Source organism: Lipotes vexillifer, unplaced genomic scaffold (assembly GCF_000442215.2).
Source record: "Lipotes vexillifer unplaced genomic scaffold, Lipotes_vexillifer_v1.1 scaffold28, whole genome shotgun sequence".
In the NCBI taxonomy this organism is placed as follows: Eukaryota; Metazoa; Chordata; class Mammalia; order Artiodactyla; family Lipotidae; genus Lipotes; species Lipotes vexillifer.
Genome location: NW_006793929.1, coordinates 1,016,601 through 1,028,011, shown reverse-complemented (window position 1 = coordinate 1,028,011; position 11,411 = coordinate 1,016,601). Strand labels below are relative to the sequence as shown.

At 36.0% G+C, this 11,411-nt stretch overlaps 1 protein-coding gene across 3 annotated transcripts in view; it reads left to right on the top strand.

Annotated features, from left to right (window-relative positions):
- Positions 1 to 11,411, top strand: part of TSGA10 (testis specific 10) — a 104,515-nt gene that overhangs the window by 11,591 nt on the left and 81,513 nt on the right. Inside the window, exons 2-3 of one of the 3 annotated variants that reach the window (XM_007466882.1) lie at positions 612 to 740; positions 10,232 to 10,447. The gene's annotated coding sequence lies outside the window, so the exon portion shown is untranslated. Of the gene's footprint in view, positions 1 to 611; positions 741 to 9,541; positions 9,775 to 10,231; positions 10,448 to 11,411 lie in introns of those variants that run through there. The other 2 variants (XM_007466884.1, XM_007466883.1) reach the window with 2 other exon arrangements.

The window sequence follows — 11,411 nt, the reverse complement described above, 5'->3', positions numbered from 1 at the left end:
CACGAACCCGTGTCCCCTGCATCGGCAGGCGGACTCTCAACCACTGCACCACCAGGGAAGCCCTCCCAGTGTTGTTTTAATTTGTATTCCTCTAAATGGTGAGATTGAATATCTTTAAATCTATTTAAAAGCCATTTCTGTGAAATATCCATATTCTTGGCCAATTTTTATATTAGGGTATTTCTTTTCCTTTTTTTAATTATAGGAATTATTTATATATTAGGGAAATTAGCCTTTTGTGATATGGGTAGCAAACCTTTTTGTTAATATACAAAAATAACAATAAACAGGTAGCTAGTGAACATCATAGCCCTGGAAGTAGACCACTTAATTTGCTGCTGACCCATATTCCCTTAGATAGGGTGGAGTATGTCTTTTTTGAAAAGCATGTTCAATACTATAGTTTTATATTTGGAAAACACACAGAAGAAGTTTTATAATATAAAGTTTTAAGAAAGTAAATGTTGATGAAGTCCTTTTAGCTGGTGGAACAGGTTAAAAACAATTTTTTAATTGAATGTTGTTAATTTTCAAAATTATGATTGTTGTGGGAAATCACAAAGCTGTTTTAAACCTGACTGTCTCTATATTATTCCCATTCCTTCCACTAGGTTACCACCAAAGAACATGATTTTGATCTAGGGGCTCCAGTTTCTGAAGCTGAAAAATACCAGAATATTCTCCAGCTAGAACAAGAAGTGAGAAATCAAGACAAATTCATTTCTTCACTGAAGTTACAGGTTACATTTAATTTCTATGCATATTTCCCTAAATTAATTTGGGATGGGGGCCTATATAAAAATAAGATAGAGAATAAATACCAATTCAGTGCTCATTTAAATTGTATGGGTCTAAAATCATTCCATTTTTATCTTAACCATTTTGAAACACATAGATTCAGAGTTAGTGAGTGAAAAACTATATCCCAGGTGTTGTATCAGATGCTTCCAAGTACATAATCTTACTTAATCATCCCAACTTTGTGAAATTGTGATGTTATTTCCATTTTACCAATGTGGAAGCCGAAGTTCCAAGAGGCTAAAGAATTATCATATTTGACTAATGATTGACAGAGCTAGGATTTCTCTGAACTCCCAAGTTAGCTAGAATTTGAATCCAGTTCTCTGAACTCCCAAGGTTCATTATTGTTTCTGTTCTCCTGGTGTCTGACCTGTGGTATAGCTATTAATAAAGGCTATTAAAAGAAACTTCCTCTTCTAGGAAAATGGAGTAGACTTACTTTTCCTTCCTCTTCCCACTAAGTACAGCTAAAACCCCTGAATATTATGTATAAAACAAGCATAAGAACACTCTGAAAGGTGGGAAGAAGGAAGACTGGCTAGAGACCTCAGCACACAGTGAATGTTAGGACATGTTAGGGAGTTCCTGGTTTTTCTTTTTGTTCCATATATCCCAGGCAGAGTACTGGAAAAACTGGCAACCAGAAATCATGGGTGCAGATTTATAAAGGTCTCAGAAAAGCCATCCCTTTCTAGCTGAAGGACTAGGAAATGGGCAATCTAGCAAGGCAGATTACTCTTAGACAAGAACTGCCCACTTTAAGCAGACACCAAGGAAAAAAACTAGCTCCATTCCTGCCAGCAAAGGCTAAGAGCCCAGACATCCACCCTTCTCATGCTATAACAAAGAACCCCATCCTTCCCTCATCTCCCCACCCCGCCCCACAAGGCACCCATCCCACCAGGGTGGTATCAAAGAAGAAGGCTGAGTGGGGAACCAAGACTTTTGTGTCATTCAGGAAGTAAGGAAGTCCCCAACCCCATATTGTCAGCAGAGACCACATGGGGAGCCAAGAAGTCCACTGCCACCTGGTAGTAAGAGGTGTCCCATTTCCTCTTTGCTGGGATGATATCAGAAGAGACCTAATGCGGAGTCAGAACCTTTACCACCCTCCAACAGTAACAAGTCCACCCACCCACAGTGGCAGTGGAGGATACATGGGAGCGGTAATAAGGAGCCTCCATTCTTCCAGCTCTGGTGATATCAGCAGAGGCCTGGTGGGGAGCCTGAATTCCCATCCCTGCCTAGCCGTAACAAGGATCCCCACCCTTCCCAGGTGTCAAAGGAGGCCTAGTGGAGAAATTGGGCTTTTACTCCCATCCAACAGTAACAAGGCAGTGTCCCCCTTTTCTTGCTGGAGCGGTGTCACAGGAAGCCTACTGAAAGATAAGAGTCGGTGTCTTAGACTATGAGGTCTCAATAAAAAAAAACAAAAAAACACTCCTCATCCCCAAAATCAGGAAGATCTCAACCTCTATGAGAAAAGACAATCAAGAGATGCCAACACAGAGATGAATCAAATATGACAATTATCTGACAAGGATTTTAAATTAGCCATCATATAAGTGCTTCAACAAGTAATTTTGAGCATGCTTGAAACAAACAGAAAATCTTATCAAAGAAATAAAAGATATAAAGTACAGCCAAGTGGAATTTTGGTCGCAAACAGGCTGTTCGAAATAAAAGATATAAAGTAGAGGTAAGTGGAATTTTGGTAGCAAACAAGCTGTTCTTCAGTAGGTGAATAGAATAAACAAACTGTGGTATATAATAGAATATTATTCACTGATAAAAAGACATGAGCTATCAAGTCATAAAAAGACATGAAGGAACCTTGAAAGGATATTGTGAGGTGAAAAAAGCCAATCTGAAAAGGTTACATACTCTGTGATTCCAACTATACGACCTTCTGGGAAAGACAAAACATAGAGATCACTGGTTGCCAGGAATTTGGAGGGAGGAAGGGGTGAATGGAGCACAGGGGATTTTTAGGGCAGTGAAACTATCCTTTATACAGTAATGATGGATACATGTCACTGTACATTTGTAAAAACCCACAGAATCAACAACCCTAAGAGTGAACCCTAATTAAACTCTGGATTTTAGTTAATAATAATGTATAATGTTGGCTCATCAATTGTGACCAATGTACCACACTAAAACAAGATGTAAATAAGGGGAAACTGGGGTGAGTTGGAACGGGGAGAAGGGGTATGTGGGAACTCTCTGTACTTACTGGTCAATTTTTCTGTAAACCTAAAACTGCTCTAAAAAAAAGTAAGGTCTATTAAAAAAATACATGGGAGAAAATACTTCCAAATTATGTATCTGATAAGGGATTAATATCCAGAATATATAAAGAAGTCCTATAACTCAACAACAAAAAAACCCCAAACAACGCAATTCAAAAATGGGCAAAAAACTTGAATAGATGTTTCTCCAGAGAAGATATGCAGGTGGCCAATAAACATGAAAAGGTGCTCAACATCACCGGTCATTAAGGAAATGCAAATCAAAACCACAATGAGATATCACTTCACACCAATCAGGACCACTATTATCAAAAAGCAGAAAATAACAAGTGTTGGTGAGGATGTGGAGAATCTGGAGCTCTTATGCATTGCTAATGTAAAATGGTTTAAGCATAGTACAAAAAAGTTTGGCAATTCCTCAAAAAGTTAAGTATAGAATTACCATGTGATCCAGCTATTCCACTCCTAGGAATATCCCCCAAAGATTAAAAGCAGGGACTCAAACAGATACTTGTACACCAATGTTCATAACAGCATTATTTATGATAGCCAAGAGGTGGAAACAACTCAGATTCCATCGATAGATGAATGGATAAACAAAATGGGGTACATACAAACAATGGAACATTATTCAACCTTAATTCTGAAAGGAGACTACAAGATGGAAGAGCCCTGAAAACAGTGTGCTAATTGAAATAAGCCAGGCACAGAAGGACAAATATTGTATGATTCTGCTTATATGAGGTAGGAAAATTCATAGATAATTATTTAATGGGTACAGAGTTTCAGTTTGTGATGATGAAAAAGTTCTGGAAATGGATATGGGATGGTTGCACAATGTTGTGAATGTATTTAATGCCATTGAATTTTACATTTAAAAATGGTTAGAGTGGTAAATGATCTATTTTACCCCAATAAAAAAGTATAAAAAAATACAGTAACTGAAATTAAAAACTCAGTGTTCTCAAACAAAAACATGAAGAGGAGCAGAAAAGAATGAATCAGTGAACATGAAGATAGAAATAAAGAGATCACCTGATCTCAACAATAGAGAGAAAATAGATTGGAAAAATGTGGACAGAGGCTCAGGGACAGGTGGGAATATAACAAAAGATCTACATTTGGATCGTTGGAGCCCCGGAAAGAGAGGTAAGAGAAGGTGGGTCTGAGAAAATATTCAAAGAAATAATGGCTGAATAGTCCCCAAATTTGGCAAAAGACATATACAAATGAAAGAAGGTGAGTGGAAACCTACCAGGAGCCTCCCAAAGAAATCTACACTGAGACACTTCATATTCAAACTGAAAACTAAAGACAAAAAAAATCCTGAAAGAAACGAGAGAAACAGTTCATTATCTATAGGGGAGCACCAATTCAAATGGCAGCAGGTCTGAAAACGTGGAGATCAGAAGGAAGTGGCACAACATTTTTCAAGTGTTGGAAGAAAAGAACTGTCAACCCAGTGCATATTCTGTATTTAGAAAAGTATGAAGGGAAAAGTAAGAAATGAAGGGAAAATTAAGATATTCTCAGATGAAGAAAACTGAGAATTTGTTGCCAGCAAAGCTACCCTAAAAGAATATCTAAAGGAATTTCTCTAACAAGGAAGGAAGTGATAAAAGGAGTAGTCTTGGAAGAATAGGAAGGAAGGAGGAACAACATATAGAACAAAAATATGGGTAAACGTGATCGAATTTCCTTTTCTACTTTTCTAAATTATGTTTGTCAAATGTAGTTCTCAGTGCATGTAGAGGAAATATTTAAGAATTATTAATAAAGGAGGGTAGAGGGACATAAAGGGAGGTAAGGTCTCTGCCCTTCACTTGAACTGGTAAAATGTAGGCTATGATAACTTATGAACATATAATGAAACACCTAGAGCAACCACTAAAAATATGTACAAAGAGTAATACTCAGAATTGCTATGGATACCTCAAACTGGAATTCTAAAAAATGTTCAAGTAACCCAGAGGAAAGTGGGTAAAACAAAACAGAAAGAAAAATTAAAAAAAAAAAAAAAAAAGAGAAAACAACAGAAAAGTCACACTTGAATCTTAACATAAAAGTAAGTACATTAAATATATGTAATCTAAATACACCAATTAGAAGCTAGAAATTGGCAGAGTGGATTAAAAAACCATGACCTAGCATTATGCTGTCTATAAGAAATTCACTTCAAATATAATGATATAGCTAGGTTGAAAGGCATTCAGACCCAAATGAAGAAATAAAACTATCCCTGTTTATAGATGACATGATCTTCTTCCTGGAAAATCTCATAACGTCTACAGTGTAAAAACTAGAACTAATAAATGAGTTCAAAAGGTCAGAATACAACACAAACATACTGGTTTTTTTTTTTTTAATGTACTTATTTATTTATTTTTTGGCTGTGTTGGGTCTTTGTTGCTGTCGCAGGCTTTCTCTAGTTGCGGTGAGCAGGGGCTATCCTTCATTGCGGTGCGCGGGCTTCTCATTGCAGTGGCTTCTCTTGTTGCAGAGCATGGGCTCTAGGTGCCTGGGCTTCAGGAGTTGTGGCTCACGGGCTCTGGAGCACAGGCTCAGTAGTTGTGGCACATGGGCTTTGTTGCTCCGCGGCATGTGGGATCTTCCCGGATCAGGGCTCGAACCCCTGTCCCCTGCACTGGCAGGCGGACTCTTAACCACTGCACCACCAAGGAAGCCCTGTATTTTTGTATATTATCAATTAACCTGTGGAAATCTAAATTAAAAATTACATACCATTTACAATCACTCAAATAGAAAATGGAATCCTTAGATGTAAATCTAACAAAATAAGTATGAACTCACATTCTGAAAACTACAAAATGCTAATAAGAGAAATCTAAGACGATCTAAACAAATATTCAGGGATTGGTAGCCTCAACATAGTAAGATATCAATTCTCTCCAAATCTATATCCAAGTTTAATACGATTCCCATCAAAATCCCAGCAAAGAACAATTTTGAAAAAGACCAAAGTGGAAAGAGTCATTCTCCTTGATTTAAAAACTTAATATATAGCTACAGTAATCATGACTGTATGGTATTGCTAGAGGGACAGACATAGATCAGTGATACAGAATAGAGAATCCAGAAATAGCCTTACACGAATACAGCCAAATGATTTTGGACAGAGGTGCAAATGCAGTCTGATGAAGAAAGGTAGTCTTTTCAACAAAATGTGCTGGAGCAATTTGATATCTTTTAGGAACAAAAATGAGCCTAGACCTAAACCTCACACCTTATACAAAAATTAACTCAGAATAGATCATAGATTTAAATGTAAAACATAAAACTATGAAAGTTTGAAAAGGTAACATAGGAACAAATCTTCAGGACCTTGGGCTTGCTGAAGAGTTCTTAGACATGACAGCAAAAGTGTGATTCATAAAAGAAAAAATTGGTAATTTGAATTTCATCAAGATTTAAGTCTTTTGCTTTGTGAAAGACCCTGTTAATAGGATGAAAAGATAACCTACAACCCCTGTTTCTGTCAAAGGAATCATATCTAGAACATGTGGAGAACTCACAACTCAACAGTAAAAAGCAAACAATCCAGTTAGAAAATGAACAAAGGATATAAAGACATATTTCACAGAAGGATGTATTGTTGACAAATAAAAAGATGTTCATCTTTTCTAAACATCAGGGAAATACAAATTAAGACCATGATGAGATAACAATGCACACTGTTAAGAACAGTTAAAATAAAAAATAGTCATGATACCAAATGCTGGCAAGGATGAGGAGAAACTGGATCACTGATATATTCCTGGTGGGAATGGGGAATGGTACAGCTACTCTGGAAAATAGTTTAGTTCTTAAAAAACTAAACATACATTTACCATACAGCCCAGCAATTGCACTCTTGGGAATTTATTCCAGAGAAATGAAAACTATGTCCACTCAAAAACCTGTATACAGTTATACAATTGTTCATAGCAGCTTTATTTGTTATAGTCCCAAACTGTAAACATCTAAAACTTCCCTTAATTGGTGAATTATTAAACAAACCATGGTAATCCATACCATGAAATATTATTCAGCAATAAGAAGGAATGAACTGTTGATCCACATAACAACTTAGATGTCAGGGGCACTGTGCTGAGTGAAAAAGCCACCGTCAACAGATAGCATACTGTGATCTCTATCACATGATTCTGTTTATGTAATATTCTCAAAATGACAAAATTATTATAGAGATCAGTGGTTGCTAAGAGTTAAGGGTGGGGAGGGAAGGCTGTGACTATACAGGAGTAACGGGAGGGTGATCTTTGTGGTGATGGAATAGTTCTGTGTCTTATTGAGGTGGTAGTTACAGCAATTTACACGTGATAAAATGGAATAGAACAATAGGCACACGTTGTACCAATGTCAAATCTCTGGGTTTGATATTTTACTATAATTATTTAAGATGTAACTGTGTGGGGAAACCAGGTTAAAGGCACATGAACTTCTGTACTACGTTTGCAACTTCCTGTGAACCTTTAGTTATTTGAAAATAAAAAGTTGTTTTTTTTATTTTGCAAAATATTTTTTTTTAATAAAAGCCACTTTTTGAGTACCTATTATCTGCCAAAAATTTTACTTGAACTTTTATATCTCTCTGACTACACCCTGAAAATTGTAGGTATTCTCTTCATTTAACAGATGAAACTCAAGAAGCTTCCATTTATTTTTTTCTGAAGTCAGATGCATCTCTTAGGATCAAGAAAATATGGTAAATTGTCCGTGGTTAAGTGACTGGTGAGGAACTGCAGCAGGATTTAAACCTGTCTGCCTCAGTCCAAAGCCCACATCCTTTGTAGCCTCCTCTTCTAAAGTACTTGTGTCTTGTAATTAAGTAAAAGTGGGGCTTGATGTCAAGGTGAGGGAAGTGTTCATTTATTTATTTATAATGTATTTGTTTTATTCATTTAATAATTGAGCATCATGTGCTCGATATATAATAAATGATACAGAAATGAGAGTTATGTTGATACAGAAATTAGGGACATGATCCCTTTAAAGTCACTTAGAACTTAGTGGAAGGGACAGGGAAACAAATGATTATAACACATCTTATAAAATACTAAGATAAAAATATATAAGAAGCTGTATGGGAGCCCAGAGAGGAAAAGCATGTAACCTCTCCTGGTGGAAGGTCAGGAAACATTTTTAGCATGTTCTTGTTGCTCAGAGACGTGGCACTGTTGAAGCCATGAACAAAGACAAAAAGATAGATAAATTGAAGTTTGTTTATCCCTATAGTTAAAAAAAAATGCTAGTAATGAAAAGAGGTAATAAGAGTGCGGGAAAGTAAAGAAACTTAGTGAAAGCATGGATAAGAAGAGCAAACAGGAAATCATTGCATGGTTTCTGTACTAGTTGCTAGAGGTGAGCTGCAGATTTCTTTAAAATTACTAGAGGCAAAAGCAACAAGGAAATTGTAAAGTAATTCACGGTCCAAAGAATAAAAACAAACCAGGTATACAAAAGAAGCACATGTTTTCCTGAAATTGAGAGCTGAGCGAAGTTTTCCCTGAGCATTCTTATAGAGAGGGTTCTGTGATATATATATAACATTTTCAGTAAATTCCCTAACAGAGGTTTTAAAATGAGTTTAGCAAGTTTCTTACAGCATGTCTAGAGCTTAGGTGTATATTGGAGATGGTGGAGAGGGCTTGGACAGGGCAGTAGGCCTGGGACCACAAATGGTGTTTGTTCATCTTATTCTCAGTGTAATGAAGCACCATAAGGCTACAGGAATTACTTCAAATTTGCATTTTCAAAGAATTTTTAGCTGTAGTTGGGAGAATGCCAAAAAAAAAGAGAGTAAGAGGTATTGCTGAAATTCAGCCTGGTTGTGATAAAAGGCTCAACTACAGAAATAAGTGCATTTACAGTTTGCCTTTTTGCTTTTTAAAAAATTCTTCAAGTTTTTTTGTCTCCTGGTTTTGACAATTTAAACTCTTTTCCTGTAAATCTCACAAGTTAGTGTGCCTTACAAAATACCAAAGTGAGAATTGGATTAAAATAATGGCTTTTATTGTGCTTCTTGAGTATAATAAATGTCATTGTGGTATAGTTATATATAATTCATGACCTTTAGGATATTTCCTTATATAGTGACAAATAATAAAGTTTATATTTTTAAAGAAAACTTTGTTGATTTTGATGGCTTGGAAAGAGCTCTCTCTAGTTACTTGAAAAGGGCAAGGTTACAGCAAAAATAATGTTAGAACTAAGAATAATGTTACATAAGAGATTTAGCAATTTTAGATGCTCTTTAAAGACCAAGACTGTTTTTTTCTTCTGTCTTTTCATATCTTCACACAGAGTGCCTTGAATATAGTAGGTGCTCAATAAATACTTGTTAAATATACAGTGAGAGACAAATTCTGTGGAAAAGGACTTTGTGCCACCCCTATATCTCAGATATTTCTCTTACGGCACTTAACATACTGTATATGTATTTCCACAAGTAAACAATACATTCTCTGAGGCAGATAGCTAACCTATCTTTGTATCTGTTGAATTTAACATAGTTCTTGACATATTATCATTATTCAATGGGTATAACATATCTTTTTTCCTTTAAAGACATTTGGATACCTTCGTGATAGAAAAAGCCCTTTTCTTCATCCATTGATGGTTTGATAGTAGGCTGGGAAAGAAAGCTGTGGTCCTCCACATTAGTCAGCAAATACTTGATTGATTTGGTATTTAGCTTAGTCAAGTAAGTTACTGATATGTTCAAAAGGACTTTTCTAAAGAGTTAACATATTTTGATGGCAGTAGTTAGAAACTTAATTCTAAAGAATGCCTAATTGATGATATTAATTATTAAAATTAAATAATTTCAAGACTGGTTTCTTTTCTGCAGATATAAATATTTGGCAATTTTTCTAATAGTTTTGTTAAATATCAACACTAAGTGGGTTTTTTTGTTATTAAGCTATAAATTGTTTTGAGAATTATAGCTATAAACCTTTAAATTTTCACTTAGTATATTTTTTTCAGATAGGTAATACAGTCACATGGTACAAAATTCAGAAAGTAAAAAAAGATATATAGTTAAGTCTCCTTGCCAGGGAAGCAAACCTCCCTTCCTGAATCCAGTCACCTAGTTGTTCTCCTCAGAGGGAAGCTAAGGAAATAGTTTAATTTGATTATTTTCTTTCTACTTATAACAGATTGAAGATCTCAAACAGACAAATCATGGCTTGGAAGAATGTGTTAGGAAACTCTTGGATGGTAAGGAGGTGGTAAGCAGTCAAGTAGAGGATTTAACCAGCCACAATGAGCATCTTTGTCAAGAATTGATTAAAATTGACCAACTAGCAGAGCAACTAGAAAAAGAGAAGAAGTTTGTGGTGGATACTGCCAGCAAGGAGCTTGAAGAAGCAAAGGTATTGGACTGATCACTGATCAGGTTTTTTTTTTTAATTGAGGTATAATTGACATATAACATTATATTAGTTTCAGGTGTACAACATAATGATTCAATATTTGTATGTATTGTGAAATGATCACCACAAGTCTAGGTAACATCCAACTACTGATCAGGATTTTAATTCTACTTTAAACATCATATAGTTATTAACGCAGTGGAAAAAGTGGCATTCTCATTTACGTCATTTGAAAGCTTTTTAGATTTGACATTGTAATTAAATGTCTATTCTAAGGATTAAAGTGTTTTGTGTCTCACATTTTATTTCTTTTAAAAATTTTTACTCAAAAATTTTCTTAAGTAATATGTAGTCATAGTAAAAACTCAAAGCAATGGAAATGTTCTGTATATAGAACATTTCTCTTTCTCCCTAATCCTTTTTTCCTCTGCAGAGGTATATACCAACAAGTATATATATATATTTCCATTCTTTTCTGTTTTCACACATACACAATTTATTTCACACTTCAAAAAAAGGTGGGTTTTTTTTAACAAAAGCTTTTAAATTTCTATGTAGTCAACTTTGTCGATCTTTACTGAATTCTGAGTTTTGATCTTTTATTTTTTTGAGGTCCCACCGCCTTTTAAAACATTTGAATGAGACTTCCCTGGTGGCGCAGTGGTTAAAAATCCACCTGCCAGTGCAGGGGACACAGGTTTGATCCCTGGTCCGGGAAGATCCCATATGCTGCAGAGCAACTAAGCCCGTGCGCCACAACTACTGAGCCTGCGCTCTAGAGCCCACGAGCCACACTGCTGAGCCCGTGTGCCACAACTACTGAAGCCCTCAGGCCTAGAGCCCGTGCTCCGCAACAAGAGAAGCCACTGTACTGAGAAACCTGCACACTGCAATGAAGAATAGCCCCTGCTCACCGCAACTAGAGAAAGCCCACACGCACAGCAACAAAGACCCAATGCAGCAA